This window comes from Emys orbicularis, chromosome 9 (genome assembly GCF_028017835.1).
Source record: "Emys orbicularis isolate rEmyOrb1 chromosome 9, rEmyOrb1.hap1, whole genome shotgun sequence".
In the NCBI taxonomy this organism is placed as follows: Eukaryota; Metazoa; Chordata; order Testudines; family Emydidae; genus Emys; species Emys orbicularis.
In genome coordinates this window covers 67,883,656-67,898,726 of record NC_088691.1, presented here as the reverse complement: position 1 = coordinate 67,898,726, position 15,071 = coordinate 67,883,656, and positions in this window count along the sequence as shown.

The window sequence follows — 15,071 nt, the reverse complement described above, 5'->3', positions numbered from 1 at the left end:
ATCTGAGCACCTTGGTTGGCTTAATGGCTCACACAATTATTTTCAGAGTAATGGACTCTTTCCAGTCCCAATTTCCCTTCTCCACTTCTTCAACTGCAAATGGACTGTAATTAAGGAGGCCAAGTGCCACCATGAACAATGGTTCAGTCTTTTCCTCTTGGACAATAACTTCTTTTAGTTGCTCCATGTTTCTAATAAGTCTTCCTGATCCTCCATGTTATCACCTGGACTATGTCTGCCTACTTCTTAAACTAAATGTTATTGTATTGATTAGGTGAGACAGTACCATCACCAGCCTCCTCAGACAGCAGCATATCTATCAGGTGGTGGCACATGGACCAGCTTTCCTCACAGCTTGGGTCCTTGTTGAAATTTTAAGTTAAAATGATATGAATGCAGTAATGTGATGGTTCTTGGGGTAACCAGGACTGAATCACTTTGTTATGCCCTGCTTCCAGTAAGAGGGAGTCTTGCCTGAGGTAACTGGGTGTTAGCTCCCTAATGCCACTCTCCTCCAGGCTATGCCAGCCCTATCTTTGCCTTGCAGGTTAACAATAAACGCACCCGAGTCCCCTTGAATTGTTCCCCTGTGATATCCAGCCCCTGACACCAGGTACTCCTAGATCTCCCATAGCCACTCCTGCATAATGCAAAGAACTTGTGAGTACGGATAATAAAACAAAAGAAGACAGAATAGCGGTTGCACTAAAAACAAGGGAGTGATGGAAGCGAATGATTATAATATGAAACAATCATAAAATGTGAACTAGAGACTAAGCTTATTAATAACTATCTTTTCTATCTAATAAAGTAGGTTTCCACCCCCACCCCCCACAATTCACCCAAAGTTCAGTCTGTTGCAGAGCTGGCTGGCTTCCCGGGAACCAGGATCCAGGATTTCATGAAATACCCCTGCTTGACAAGTTGTCTCCTCAGTGGATGGATGCAGAAAGTCTTGCTCCACTCCATTATACTGAATCATTCTTGTCTTTATTCATGGACAAAGTGATCCCTTGTCTGTTGTAATGTTCCTTTTTGCCTCCAAGTGGTTTCAATTTTATGCCGTAGTCTTAATGGTTTTCCATTGACTGCTCTGGGATGGGGCAAGGGTAGACAAGTAAACCTTGCATTACATCACTGGCTAACCAGGGGGTGGGTGACAACTCTCTCCCATTTGAATGGCCATCACGGAGACATCTGATTTTTCTGGTGACTAACTTTTACTCGAAGATTGTAAGGCAGAGTTTTCAATATAGTTCCATTGTTTCTTAAATATTACCTGTTTGCGCATCTGACAATGATTATGTCTATTGATAAGTTACAAGCTTTCAGTAGAGACCTCAAATGCTACCCTTCATGGATAAATACCATGAAAGCAGTGTATTAGACGTAGTGAGTTTGTCAGGTCTGAGACGGGAGTTGCTCGTAAAACAAACACACACACAAAAAGCGAAACCCTTTGTCAGTTGCACCAAGGGGTCTCTGTGTCTCAAGCAACTTTGTGATATTGATCTACCTTGCTGGGACACTCGTAACGAAGATAAAGATGTCATGTCCGTTTAGGTTGTAAGCTCTTAGAGACAGACATTGTCTCTTACTATGTGTCTATACAGCACCTAGCACAATGGAGACTTGATCTCAGTTGGGAGACAAGTACAATACAAATAATTCTTACACCAGCATAACTATACTAAGAGCAGTGGATTTACTCCTGATTTACAGCAGTTTAAGTGAATTCAGAATCAAACACGTGGCTACTGTTCTGAGACTAACAAAGATACCAGTTATGGTGGTAGATTTTGTCATGTGAACACCTGCCTGCACAGGAAACTGTTAGGAAACCCATTCATTTCATATAGGCCACCAAACAGCTTTCAAATGGTAATGACTTTTAGCCACTATGGTTCTGCTATGTGTCAGGAATGGTCTAGGTTTACTTGGTCCTGCCTCAGTGTAACCCCACACCTTCTGGGTGTGGTGTTCTGTCCCATCTAATGGCATTGAGAGAGAGAGAGTGAGAGAGAGAGTGTTAAATGAGTCTGCTGTTGGCTTGAGGCTCATGGACTAAGCTCCAGAGGTCCCAGGTTCAATCCCGCCTGCTGACGACCAGGGTCTGTCAGCGTTACAAGTGGGGGCTCCTCTGGGATTTCAACTGGGAAGTCTCTGAAGCTTGGGACGTGCTTTCTCAGCTAGGGGAAGTATGTAACCTCCACACCTCTTGGGTGTAGTGTTCTGTCCCATCTACTGGCACCAAGACCATTTAAAGAGAGAGAATTAAGTGATTCTGCTCTACAGCCTTAGCTAACAGCCAGTTGACTTTTAGCTCATGCACTAAGCTCCAGAGGTCCTAGGTAGGGTGACCAGACAGCAAATGTGAAAAATTGGGACTGGGGTGGGGGGTAATAGGAGCCTATATAAGAAAAAGACCCCAAAATTGGGACTGTCCCTTTAAAATCAGGACATCTGGTCACCCTAGTCCTAGGTTCGATCCCGCCCGCTGACGACCGGGGTCTGTTGGTGTTACATCAGCACAGGGAGCTGGACTTGATGACTTCTCAAGGTCCCTTCCAGCCCTACATTGCTATGATTTGATATGGCTATCTGGCGTGTGTTAGATTTAAACTGGTAACTTGAAGAACTATATCCCATTTCTAAAACACCTGAGCTATGCAAAAGCTGGTTTTACTGACGTAAATCTTTTTCCAAAGCTTTTCAGTGAAGTGTCCACGCATCACAAATGATGTATCCTGACAGACATAAAGTGAAATACATGTACTTTTTAAAATAAAATCATCTATGTCACGAAAGAGAAAAACAAAACACCTGGAACTGTGTCCTTGGTCATGCATCAGAGGCTTTTCAGACTCTTCAAATGCAATATAATTTAATAAAGGTGTGGGGGGGAACCCTACAATATTCAAAATGTAATAGTGAAAAATGTGATTCTCTAATCATGTTGGAATATGGTATTAATAACTGCAAAATACAGTACACATTATGAAATGACATTATAGCTCACGTGGAATAGATACATTGATTTATGAATGATTGAACTAGAATGCATTTCAATTGTAGTGTCACCACCTGTCTCACAAAGTGGCTTTATATTGGCACATCCGGTACTAAAAGGAAGATTATATTGCTTTAGTGAGTAGACTTGTGGTTAAAAGAAAGGAAATGTCACATAAGACTTTGATGGTCCACTAGCCCCATCTGCAAAACTGCTCAGTGCTTTAGAAACCGTTGCAAGTGCACAATTCTTCACATGCTATTTCTCCCAAACGCCATGAAAGATGAGCCAATTTGGTGTCATAATTTTGTTAGTGCTGCTTGGAGCCTCAAGAAAGTAAACAGTATTTACATTTGGAATATGCAACATTTAAATCAACTGGAAAGCCCAATCAAGTCATGGATTGGAAGAGCTGCACCACATGCAGTGGTGTTGGCTGCCACCTGGATGTGAAGAAGGAAGGCAAGGAGCAGAATGTATTGACTTTAGGGGACAGATTAAACAAGATAAGGTTATAGTCTTGGCATGATTTGTTGCAGACCAGTGTAAAGTTTCAGGTAGTTTACACAGTGAGATGATTATATCTGAGGCAGGGCCTAGTCGCACTGAATCAATGTCCTGCTCGAAATATCTATGTAGATGACCTTATTCCATTACTTGTCAGTCTAGTGAATGCATACAATATACGTGAGAAAAATATGGTGCTCCTCTCGGAGGAGAGTAATAAAATTAATATGTATGGTGAATAAGTTCTTATCATGCCATAGCTTACAAAGTCACTGGGCTAAGTTTCATATCATCATTTATATACAGCTGTTTTTGTGCTCTTTCTATTTTGCAATAATAAATACAAATAATAATAAGCTCTCTACTAACAGGCAATTTAATTGTGTGTGATTAAACACAGTAACCAAGTCAGGATCCAGGAAGAGATGGGCTCAGGTGCCAAATGTCCTTGGGGACCTTCCTTACTGGAAGTGGGAACTTTGCCAGAAATTGCAGCATAGCTTCATTTAAAAAAAAAAAAAAAAAAAGAGAGAGAGAGAGAGAGAAGATAAATGGACTCTTAGTGTAGTATTGTGCCAGACTTTTAATTTTCAGGAAATTGTTTATTTTTTTTTAACCCAGCTAATAGTCAACTCAATTTGTGAATTAGTTGAAAGGGGAGGCAGAAACTAAAATGGGAAGAAAAAAAAAAGCAGCTGACATTTTAAGCTAGAGAAGCCTGCCACAGAAAACAGATTTCTCTTGGCAATCAAGATAACTTAACAACCATAAACATTGTCAGAGGGAAAAATTACATTTTGCTGTTACACAGATCATATACAGATGACTGATTTTTCTCTTTCAAGTTCAAGCACAAAGGGACTGTTTATATATTTCAGCATCTGACCTAGGCTGGCATAACAATCTTGAAGAGCTGAGCAAAGATGACTAAAGGGCTCTCAAAACACTTCTTGGCAAGGAATACAGGATAACAATCAGTCTAAGTATAAATAGCTCAGAATGTTGATAACGAAAATGAAGTTGTTGCTTCAAATAATTTGCAACGCTTGCCCGCTTACACAGATGCAATCAGAAAGTTTTTGTTACAGCAGTTATGTAGCACGAATGCAACTGCTTTGGATATACACTGTAGTTTCCCTTACTTGAAATAATATACATACGCTGGAGGAACATGTACATATATGGGACTAATCCTGCAGTCCAGACTCATGCAGTCCTTACTCAGGCCAATCCTCCCATTGATTTAATTGGAAGATTTGCTTGAATACAGGCTTCATGACTGGACCCAAAGCAAAAACTTTGAAGAAGGGGCTAAGAGGAAGGAAATCTATACAGGGACTCCTTTCATGCTACCAGGGATTTCCCCCAGCTATGGCTTTCTTGGGGAGACCCCGTGCAGTAAAGAAGTCCTCCACACAGCAAATACTAGAGCCTTTTCTTGTATTTATTTTCCAAGGTACACTTCACAGGACTAGAAAGAGGACTGTGTGTGTCATTGGCCCCACTCAATAGAACATTACTCAGTCACCTCACCCTGCATAGTTCCTGATTCCATGGAGAGCCCTCTGCAGAGTCCTAGGAAGGAGGTAGGCTTTCTAAACCCCACTTCTGCACAGGAAATGCCTAGTGGGTAAACTCCCACTTGTGTATCTTGAGATAGTAGTCTGGCTGATGTATGTATGTTAGTTTGTTTCTTTTTTTTTTTTTTTAAATCCTACCAAGTGGGATGAAACTTAAAATTAGCATGATGATATTTTTCTGACATTGAACCATACCATCATTGATCTGATAAATCTGAGTGACTGACTGTAATAAGTGTGACTTGTGAGCATCATCCACAATATGTATAAATAAAATATCAAATTAGCATTTTAACTCTGTGCAATGTTTGTTTTCGCCTCCCTTGAACTTTACTCATTGACTTTAAGTTCATTTTTTAAGTTCAGAAACCCTAATTCTATCTTATTTTTATTGTTTCTAATTAAGCTCTTCAAATGAAATCAGTCAGTGTCCGATTCTCACACATTATTTGAATGCATAGCCCTGATAATAAAGCTAACACAGGAAGTGCAGTGGAATGAAGAGAAGAACTGAACTCTGATAACACAGCCATGGCACTAGGAATGCACTATGGCAGGGGTGGCCAACCTGTGGCTCCAGAACCACATGCGACTCTTCAGAAGTTAATATGTGGCTCCTTGCATAGGCACCAACTTTGATATGTGGTCCAGAGTGGATTGTGACATCACTTCAAAAGAGGGAGGGAGACCTGAATGGACAACCTGACTTTTTTGACCCTATTCCATTTTGCAAAATCATTCAGAAGGTTTTATGTCCTTCCAATGAAGAATGAAAACAAAACCTTGAAAGTTGTCACAAAATGGAATTGTGATTTTCCAGCTTTTGAAAAAATTTACCCCTTGTGTTTAGCCTAATGAAACAAAATAGCTTCAGCTATTTAAATCGCTCATTTTGAAGTGCTGGCCATTTAAAAAATAATTTTACTAGTCATGAAAGGGCTGTATTTCAGCATAGGAGATCTTAATGATAATACACTGATTTGGCCTAACTGGAAAGGCTAGAGAATATACTAAACTAGGCTTGATCGGTGTCATGACCTAGTAGGACCAATAGGTCTTTTCAATCTTTTAGTTTCTATGATTTATAAGCTTCTCCATACTCCAAACTGTACAATTTCCAAAGTCTCAGTTAATACAATCTTTGGGCCATATTATACCACTACTTTTTAAAGGAGTCCTTTTATTTCAGTGAGTTTATCTTAAAAACTGATAGTATGATATAACCCATAGAAATTTGAAATGTGAAAGAACTGTTAGGTCACTGGCAATGCAGAATTTATCCTTTGGTATTGTCAATACGGTGTTAGATGAGTGAGCTGGGGAAATTGAAAGAATTATGGATTTACAATAGAAAACCACTAAAGTAAGATGCTTTCACACAGGGGAAAAAAAGGTGGTTTCTTTGAACATCTAGAAATCTGGTAGTAGTAGAGCTGGACAAATTTTTTTAATAGAATTTTTGCTGAAAAATGCATTTTTGGGGGCTAAAAATAATTTGCAAGTTTGGGTTGAATTTGACAAATAGTTTCAGCTGAAAAAAACCTGATTTTTTTGTTGAAATGGCTGAAACATTTCATTTCAACTTTTTGTTTTGAAATGGCATTTTGTTCTCAGATTTGACCAATTTAAGCATGCGTGTGTGCATACGCACATTGAAAGACACCCCAAAATGTCTGAATCAAATAGAAACAAACTAAATTTTTTTTGTCAGCCCAAAATGTTTTGTTTGATTCCAAACACATTTTTTGAGTTTTTTGATTTGTCAAACATTTTTTTGGGGGGGAAAAAAGGGTTTCAGTTTGAATCAAACCAATTTTTTTAATGGATTTTTTTTTGGTTCATCCCGTTGTACCAAAGAATCCATTATTCACTCAGCTCTAATTGTGTTATTTCATACCTGAGCCAGAAACAAACATAATAACAGCTAGCATTGTATCAGCATTTAAACATGTAATTGCACTAATTAACCCATCTCTAGACTCTCACTCAGATTCCACTTGCATCCAGTAAGCCACATCATACAATATGCATTGAAAATATTGAATCAGCTATGAAAATATTGTAGGGAGTGTTAAAAAACCAGCATATTACATGGCTGTGTCAAGGACAGTGATTTCTTTTTTTAATTATTCCATTTATCAGATACAATTTAGCATAAAGAACTTGTGACTATATCACACTGAGTAATGATAAATGAAAACACACATACCCCAGCACAAACTGCAGTATATGTTTTTTAAAAAAATACAAATATGCCTGTCAAGTGGTTTTCACCAACATCCTGACTTGCTACATACCAATTTTTAATTACTTGCTTGCTGCCTGAAAAACATAAACAATAAAAGTTAAGAAAATTTAAAGGTTGATGTGAATTAACTGAAGATGTAATACAATATTTCAGATGAGACATAAAACTGAGGTCCTGAGCACTTATGGTTGTTAATATCCCATGGCACTTTTTGAAAGAGTAAGGGGTTAACCCCACTGTCCTGGCCTGATTCCAAATGCACATTCTTTCTCCTTCAAATCTCTCTGTAGTATCAATTGGATACAGTATTCTCTTCTCCGTTTCCTGTCATAAACTAGTGTGTGGTGGTTTTTCTGTGATTCTTTGGGATGAAAGGTGTCATATAAATATAAGATATTGTTGTTGCTCTTATAAAACAATTAATATTCAGTCAGAAAGGGATGAGGCCAACTCAACCCTTCCCAAGCGACATATTTCTCATATCTGCATAATCATTCAGAGCTCACACCAAATCTTCTCTGTAATGTAGGGGAATTTGATCTGTTCTGAGTGGCATGCACATATTTAGTCCAACAGTTGTTTATCTGTTTCTGATGAGTTTTTTAAGAGCTCTGATGATCCTTTTCAATCTAAAACCATAAGTAAGAAGAAATCATCTTTACCAGGGGCACAGAAAGACTTTTTAAAAGAAGGGTGGAAGGACAAGCAGTATATGTAGCTAACTGTGTGAAAAGGTCAGAAGTTCAAAGGGAAAAAATGTTCCTAGTCTTTTATGACATCTGACAAGAAAGGAACTTAATGGTTCAGATCTTTCCCCATTCCCCAGCAACTAGAGTTATGAACATGTTATAGTCATCTCCTACTTTAACTTGAATTACCTGATGTGTATGTGTGGAGGATATTCATCCCTCCCTCCATTTCTGGTATACAGATCTCTACTATTGACCAAAAAAACTTGAGATCTGTTTTAAAACCCAAAGATGTCTGAGGACACACTGTAACCTGGTCTATGGCCTCTTGGTGAGTCTCTGAGAAGTGTGAGGAGGTCTGAGAGATCAAACATTGTTTTTATGGCGGTTAGGATTGGGCTGGTGCCTTAGGCAGGGAAGGTGGGCCAACAGGTAAAGTACCTTAGAAACAGGAGTGGTAGTTATTTGTCAAGTAACAGTTAAAGTTGTCTGGCTAAAGAAAGGGGATAAGAATAACACCAAACAGAGCTAGAGCAAGAGACATGGACAGTATCCCTCCAAATACATATGAATACAGTAATGTATAGCTTAAAAGTGTGCTCAGTCATATCACTGTCTATAGGCTGGCCCACCTAATAGGTTCATCTATAGATCAGGTGGTAGAGGTTTTTGGAGCTGGGTTTGACTCTTGTGGTTGACCATGATGTTGGCTGCCTGTAGCACATGGATTTGGGCAATTTGCACACAGACACACAATCAAATATATTGCTCTCTGTCTCTCTCTCATGTTCAATGAACCTGGAATGGTCCCTTCATTTGGACAACAAATAAAAGGAAAACAGCTTGTAAAGCTGGTGTGATATGAAGATAATTTGGGAGAACAGGGTGCCTAGTTCTAACATCTTCCAGTTCACATTCTAATAGCTAGAATGATCATATTCATATTTCAAATACTTAGACTGTGTTTTCCAAAGAAGTGTTCAAGAAGTTTCTATTTATACCAAGATTTAAATCCGCTTTCCTGAACCATGTGACATGTAAGTAAACAAAAGATGTTAATGCCTCATGATGTGTTCAGTGCTTTTCCATTTAACATCATACAGTATTTTATGCCATTCCTACTGTAAAGAGTGGCATTTCTTATTTCATAATAAGAATTCAAATGCTGAAAGTGGCAAGCTAGAGTTGTCCTTTATCTCAGGAAAAATTCTGTTTTGAGGGTATCCAAACATATTTAACCTTGTTTAGAATTTGAAATGGATCCAACTTCCTAGTATTGCCGCCCATTCAAATACCACAGTCCTGGATAAAAAACATTAATTGGATCCTAGCAAACCATTGCATTACTGTTTCCTAAACTGACATTCCTGTTTGATAACAAGAGGTGGCTTTCCCCTGCTCATGCTTCCCAGAAAACTCAATACAGTCTTCATGTTCCAATAGTAAAGGAAAAGTAGACATAGTCTGATTTCCAGAGGTACAGAGCACCTGCACCTTCCATTAAAGTCAAAGAGACCCAGAAAAACTCTTCACCTCTGAACATAAGGCCTAGTATTACTGAACAACTACTACTTTTTACAGTATCCAAACTGTATGAGACACTTGTCTAGGGTTTCTTTTCATCTTCTTTTTTTAAGAAGTAGATTTGATACTCATAAAGGTACAAAAATGACAGGAAAGGAAAATGAAGCCCTCTACAGCCATGTCTGTATTGGGCTTTTCCTTCTAACACGACCTATTATTGCCTTTAGGAGTAAGAGACTTGTACAGTTTTCATGCTTATTCACTCTTTGGTCTGTATTGAGACTGGCAACATGGATCAGTTGTAGGGCAATTTTCTTAAAATATTCAGCGGTATTTCTCTATTAGGAACTCCCATTTATTTTGTTTTCTACTCAGCTAGGTGGTGAGACCATTGGAGCAGGGAATCATTTGCAACAATGTATTTGTAAAGCACCATGAACACCTGGAAGACTATCCTGTGCCCACTGAAGCAAAGCTGTTGACTTCAGTGGGGTCAGGGTTTCAATCTAACTGAGAATTCAACAATATCCATTTAAAACCCACAGTTTGTTTTTCAGTGGCAAATGTGAAATATCTGTGATGAACTGGGAAATATCTGCATTATTTTTTATTAATATTGTGCATGGCTCTGTCTATGTGTTTATGATGGGTCACTTAAGGGAGAAACCACCAGGAAACAAATAATAGCAAATTTAAGACACCTAGTATCAACAGATTCAAAAGGAGTTAAGATAAGAATGACTGGGCCATCCATTGGGAAGTAGCAACCTAGCCAGCTCCATCCAGGCTAGAATGGTTTACTTTTCCCAGACCAAAGCCTAGATTCAAAGGGGATCCTAAACATAGGCATAGTTTGACTTCTATATTTGGGGCGTGTGTGGGGGAGCTCCAATCAGGCCAATGAGGCCACGCATGGGGGGGAGAGGGGAAATTCTGCGCCTACCCAACTCTTGCAGTTTGGGCAGGCAATGCTCCTCCTGGCCCCCTCCCAAACTACACCCATGATCCTAAACCTTAAAGATGCTGGCATCAGGCAGGAAGAAGGTGAGTGGGTTGTCAGCAGCCAGAGGCTGACAGCTAAACTCGCTGAGACTCGCGGAGACAGATACGCGGGCTGCAGCAACCAGGCTGGCTCTCCCAACTAAGAGATGGGAATAAGCTGGATTTATCTGAGTGATGGATAAGAGGTTAAACTAGGTAACAAAATATGCATGTAGGACTCTTTGTTGGGGTAACCCATTTTCCTAACTGCGGAGTTCTTTCTTGGTTTTGAAGCATCTTTAATCAACTTGCTGGTCACAGGTTCCTGGAGTGAAAGGGTTTACAGGAACTGAACACATTGGGACCTTTGGATTAACGCTGTCAGTGACAGGGGGCTTTCACCCAGCAATCTAGACTAGGAATGTTGGATCACATGGTTCCTTCCCCAATAAGGTTTCAGAGTAGCAGTCGTGTTAGTCTGTATCTGCAAAAAGAACAGGAGTACTTGTGGCACCTTAGAGACTAACAAATTTATTTGAGCATAAGCTTTCGTGGGCTACAGCCCACTTCATCGGATGCATAGAATGGAACACACAGAGAGAAGATAGTTATACATACAGAGAACATGAAAAGGTGGGAGTAGCCATACCAACTGTAAGAGGCCAATCAATTGAGATGAGCTATCATCAGCAGGAGAGAGAAAAAAACCTTTGAAGTGATAATCGAGATGACCTATAGAAGGTGTGAGGATATTTTAACATGGGTAAATAGATTCAATTAGTGTAATGACCCAACCATTCCCAGTCTCTGTTCAAACCTAAGTTAATTGTATCTAATTTGCATATTAATTCAAGTTCAGCAGTCTCTCTTTGGGGTCTGTTTTTGAAGTTGTTTTGTTGCAAAATTGCCACCTTCAAGTCTGTCACTGAGTGGTTAGAGAGGTTGAAGTGTTCTCCCACTGGTTTTTGAATGTTATGATTCCTGATGTCAGATTTGTGTCCATTTATTCCTTTGCGTAGAGACCGTCCGGTTTGGCCAATGTACATGGCAGAGGGGCATTGCTGGCACATGATGTCATATATCACGTTGGTAGATGTGCAGGTGAACGAGCCCCTGATGGTATGGCTGATGTGATTAGGTCACCAGTTAGGTGCAGAAAGCCAGACCTGTCACCTAAGTGGTACACTCAAAAGGCTCTAAGACACAGTTCACTCTATAACAATAATACTATGACACTGGAATAATTTCCACTTCCTACTGCATAGAGTTAATTTCAACAGGTAAACTAGAACCCCCTGAAACCACCAGTATTTGTTTTGCTTAATATAAAGTTAGATGATTGCTTTAAAAATAATCTCATAGTAGCAACATTGCTACAGCATTCCACTTGTAGTTGGTTCTGATGGCTGGGAAACTGGCTCACTGAACTTGTTTGGATTGCTGAACTGGGTGAGAAAAAACAAAATTAAAACAAGGATACTGTATCACAACATGTAGTTCATTTATTCTGACAAGTATCAGTTTAAATAATTCATAGTGTACTTTTAGTAAATGTAATAGGAAAAGTAATACATTCTTGGTAGTATGGCATCTTACTGCGAAACTCTATTAAATTATTAAAATTTTAAACTTAATCACTGGAACTATTACATTTTTTGCTAGAGGCAAAAGTAAATCATCATTTTTTACCCCCAAGAATATGGGATCAGTGGATTGAGAATTTGTTAGGTTCCACTATATGTCCCAGTTTTCTGTGACACTGAATTAGTGTGACATTTCGAGACCTTCATTAGATGGTTTTCTTATATTTTTTAATTGCAGTGATTTCATAAATATATCCCTTAATTTTATCAGGTGGGATAAATGAGTGAAGATGTACTAAATGGTTTCACAAAAAGAACTCCCTGTCCCCAGACCTGAATGAGTAGTGTTCCAGGCCTGCTTTTTGTCCAGTGTTGATTTATTTTTAAAGGCACAGACAAATATTAGTTGTGAAGGGGGAGGAAAACTTCCTGGCTGCATGAAAACAATAGAAAAAGTCTCCTGAGAGTGATGATATAAAAAGACTATGACTTCAAGTGCAGGAAAAAAAGCAGCAAGAGAAGACGAACCCCTAAAAATACGAAGATCCTATTTTCATGCAAATGTTCTAATTATAAAAATACTGTGGGACAATATACACTGAAAATACATTACATCTGCAGAATTACTTCTATAAAGAATATGCTTAACAGTTTTTTCTATCAGGCATCAGCAATTCTTTAAAAGGGTTTCCTGAAAAAAAGTGATTCTTTCCCTTTATGGGAAGTTCCTTCCCGATTTTCAGAGTACAATGTTGAAGTGGATGAACCAAAATAACAATGTAAATATATTACCCTGCTAAGTCCATTTTGAAAGCTTTCTTATTCATTAGGCAATTGAGCTCTTATTTGGGAAGGGAAATCACAACTCCCTTTGTGACTATGACTTTGTACTTAACACCTAATAATCCTGGCTCTGCTTCTCCTGAGGTTAGAATTCAGTTTCTTTTTAAGGCACCCATCAATGACTGCCCTAGCTAACCACCATAAAGACCTAATTCTTTCATTTAAAAAAGACTATACAAAATTTAGATGAGAAGAAATGAATTCACCTAGACTAATACTATGGATAGCATCCACCAATCAGATTACATCAAGACTGTAACATACTTTATGGGCAGGTAGTTGGTTAATAAAACAAGCATTCATTTGGAATGACCGTTTCAGCTGACTCATGTTTCTTCTAACCCCAAACATGCATGAACGTTAGGCAGTCTTCTGTGGGAGTAGCCATTTTCTTTAGTCCATGCCAACACCGCACTTCCTTCCCCCCTTCAAAACTTGCCTACCTACTCATTAGTCATTCTTTTTTGTAAACAACACCTGTAGAAACACACAATTTAAGATGCAAATGGGGGTGGCCTACAAGGTAGGCAGCCTGACTCAAAACTAAGAAAATGTGAGTCAGATCCTTAGCTAGTGTAGTGGCATGGTCCCATGGACATAAATGCCAATTTATACTACCATGGGATCTGGCCATATATCTTTAAGATGCATAAGCATAGAACACCAGTTATGACATTCCTCCATGGCTATATCTGGGAGAACATTCACATCAGACTGGCCACAGTCTGTCAGAGCATGTTTTGGATGCACAAGCCAGAGGATAAATGAGGTTGTGCTATATACCCAATGTGTAGCACTCAGTGATTGAAACTTCAGTGTCTAGCACCGCAGAGGAGAATAAAGTGTGTATACCCTCCTTTTGTTCAGGATTTGTATACATGCTGAAGCCTAACCTCTTCTCTCCCCTGCCCCCCCTCCCAACAAGGCATTAACACTTCATGCCATTGTTCATTTTGTGCAATCCATAGATCCAGACACTGAAGTGGGACTATTTCTCTTCTGTCTGGTGGAGCCTGAGTATCTCATGAAGGTGACAAATACACACTATAGTCTGAAGTGGTTTCCAGGGAGATAAGAGAAACTATATACCCTCCTTTTTTCTTTCTAGTCCTACTGTGTCCTGCTCCGCTTCTTCCCTCTATTTTTTTTTCCTAATCATTTCTCTCTCCTAGCCTTTTCTGACCTTGGAAATGCTCTGACCATATTTACTGTATTCCCCCTCGACATGGTCTACCTCCCTCTTATTTGCCCTCTTCCTAATCAGTTTATAGATGTCGATTTTGGTCTCATCACAAAATTATTCCATAAACTGATACCTGTGGCAAGAATTCAAGAAAGGCGCAGCAAAACAATAGCAGTTCATTTGCAGAGAAGGATGGAGGTGAAGGGAAGTTTGCCCAAACAACTATGGGCTCTAACCAGTACTAGTAGGCCATTCATTTGCATGAACACCAAATTCTTAGAAATTTTATAATTAAAAAAAAAAAAAGCAAGCAAACAAAGCACACATACAGGATTCCAAATAGCCCCAACTACTAGAGAATGCAGCAGCCACTCAGTTTAGCTGCAGCCACATCACTCTGGTGTTCTGCTGTTTGCACTAGTTCCTCATTAAGTACAGAGTCCAATTCATTTTTTTTTATCCTAATATTAAAGCTTTCTGTTGGATTGGCCCTAGCTAGCTGAGAAAGCATCTCTCCCTCTGTGACCTTGGCCTCCCATGACAGCTAAGCTCCACTGGACCTATGAGGAGTCGAACAATAATGCTCTGAGCGCTGAAGACAAAACTTTCATGGGGGGCCAGACTTAGACTGTGGCACTCTCATCCACAGAAATGATATTAACACCAATCTTGTGGCGTTCAGAACTAAATACAAAATGCACTGCTTTGACTTAATGTTCCTACAATACCTTGTTGCATGCATGTAAGTTAATCATACCCACTTAAACATAAGTACAAAATACAAAAATGTCCTTTGTACTCAAAGTGTTACTCCTACAAGCAGGAAAGGGAGTTTTGTGGGTGGGTTTTTTGATAAGTTTTCTTATTACTACTTTTTTTTATTACTTGAGAGTAGCTCAGCTATTACAGTGGAGAGATCTATA